This window comes from Hakea prostrata, unplaced genomic scaffold, assembly GCF_041222555.1.
Source record: "Hakea prostrata isolate BN-2017 unplaced genomic scaffold, UWA_Hpros_2 contig_31, whole genome shotgun sequence".
In the NCBI taxonomy this organism is placed as follows: Eukaryota; Viridiplantae; Streptophyta; class Magnoliopsida; order Proteales; family Proteaceae; genus Hakea; species Hakea prostrata.
The window spans coordinates 70,033-72,695 of record NW_028291150.1 but is presented as its reverse complement, the minus strand read 5'-3'; positions in this window follow the sequence as shown (position 1 = coordinate 72,695).

Here is a 2,663-nt window from a genome sequence, read left to right as displayed (position 1 = left end):
AATTCATGAGCTTAGTTGAGAATCAGTTAGATAAAAGGATTAAAACTTCTAAAATGGAGAAAGGTAGAGAGTATCTCTCCAATATGTTCAAAAGGTTGTGTGATGAAAAGGGGATATCTAAGCAAATTACTATTCCAGGGACTACACAGCAAAATGGGGTTGCTGAGAGGAGGAATAGAACCTTGCTAGACATGGTGAGATCCATGATGGTGCCAACAAACCTACCCATCTTTTATTGGGGAGATGCTTTTCTTAACGTGGCTTATATGCTCAACAAAGTTCCAACCAAATCAGTTCCTTCCACACCATATAAGTTGTGGACCGAAAGGTAGCCAGATTTAAGTTACTTGCGCGCATGGGGATGTGCTGCATATGTTCACTCTACTTCTCACCAATATGGGAAGCTTGGACCCAGAGGAAGAAAGTGTATCTTTGTAAGATATTTTGAACCCTCAAAGGGCCATGTCTTCATTGGACTAGATGCGAGTGAGAGGAGAACGTAACTTGAGTCTAGGGATGCAACATTATTGGAGAATGATTTTCCATCTCTTTCAGGAGTTAACAAAGAATCATCGGAGTTCTTTGAGATACAAGATAGTGATCTTGTAACTCTAGGGATTCAAACTCTAGATGATGAACCTAGGGTTCATCCAGAAGATCCTAGTGGGAGTGGGAGTGCAGATATGATAGCTACCTCAGAGGGTGAACAATCTAACATGCAATTGCGCCATAGTGGGCGAGGGCTAGGTCGACGTTTCGACATAAAGGATGAAGCCTACATGGTAGCTCCTAAAGAGACTGATTGTGAGATTACTCCAGTCGATGAGCATGAACTGAAGAGCGTGCAAGAAGCTCTTGCAAGGACAAGCTCAAAGGAATGGTTGAAAACGATAAGAGGAAGAGTTGGAGTCGATGAAAGTCAATCATGTCTGGGACTTGGTTGACTTACCGCCGGGCTGAAAGGAAATTGGGAACAAGTGAGTTCTCAAGATCAAGAGAAAGGCGTATGGATATATTGAGAGATTCAAGGCTTCTTTAGTGGCTAAGGGCTACACCCAATGAGAGGGCGTTGATTATGAGGAAACTTTCTCCCCAGTGGTTAGGTTTGCCTCCATCTACCTCATATTTACCATTGTTGCTCAGTTGAACTTGGAGCTTTATCAGATGGATGTAAAGACTGCTCTTCTTAATGGAGAACTTGAGGAAGAGATCTATATAGATCAACCTCAAGGCTTTGAAGCTAATGGACTAAAGTGCAAAGTGTGCAAGCTCAAGAAGTTCATATATGGCTTAAAGCAAGCATCTATATAGGGGAATGTGCGTTTCCACCAAGCTATGATGAAAAATGATTTTTCCATGCTTGAGGAAGATCACTATGTTTACATCAAGAGATCTAATGGTAATTATGTCATTCCACACTGTACATAGATGACATACTTATGGCTAGCAATAGCAAGGAGCTATTGGAAACCATTAAGAAATGGTTGTCATCCGTATTTGATATGAAGGACATGGGTGAAGCAAGCTATGTGCTTGGTGTCAAGATTGTCAAAAATAAGCAAAAGATATTACTAGTTTTATCTCAGGAGACCTATATTGACGGTATCTTAACAAGATACCAAATGCACAACTACAAACCAATAGATACTCCAGTGGAGAAGGGTTTGCATTTGAGCCTTGATATGGATCTTGAGACTCCAGAGGAGAAAACCAAGATGGAAAAAGTTCCATATTCCAGTGCAGTGGGTAGCCTTATGTACGCTTTGATGTGTACTATGCAGTGGGTTTGGTTAGTCGGTACCAATCAAACCGAGGCATACAGCACTGGAAAGCAGTCAATAGGATATTGAGATATCTTAGAGGAACAAGTAACTATATGTTGTGTTACCAAGGATCAGATTTGCGGTTAGTTGGCTATAGCGATGTTGACTGAGCTGGAGACAATGATGAGTGCAAAACGACCTCTAGATATGTTTTCTTGCTGAATGGCGGGCCATTTCGTGGTGTAGCAAGAAGCAGACTTGTATATCACTCTCGACCATGGAAGTAGAGTATTTGGCATGCTCTGGTACAATTCAAGATGTTGTTTGGTTGAGGAGATTCCTACAACATACTGAATTTGTGATGACATCCAAAGAGGCTGCCCTTATATATTGTGATAGTACGACAACTCTTAGCTATATCAAGGACCCCAAGTATCATGGGAAGACCAAACATATACAGTTAAGATATCACTTTGTTAGAGACATTATATCAAGGAAGAAAGTTGTACTTAAGCACATATCTAATAGTCAGATGGTAGCTGACCCTTTTACCAAACCAATAGCCAATGATGTTTTTATTTCTCATGTAAAATCCTTGGACTTGCGTAGATTGTGACTTACTTTTGTACTGAAACTTTCTTATTATGGTTAAAAAAAAAAAAAAAAAAAAACTTTCTTATTATTGAGTAATATAATATGAGTTCATTCCATCATTTATTTTTCCACTTTCTGTGTGATTGTGCTCTTCTAGCATAAAACGAGATATGTTGATTGGCAAGAGAATGGCTCACTCACAAGAGCATTTGCCTCTGGCACTTTGGAGGCGAGCAGAGATGAGATGGATTGTGAATGACTTTGTGTAGGTCAATTCATAATCATGATGTTGCCTTGATTTGGAAT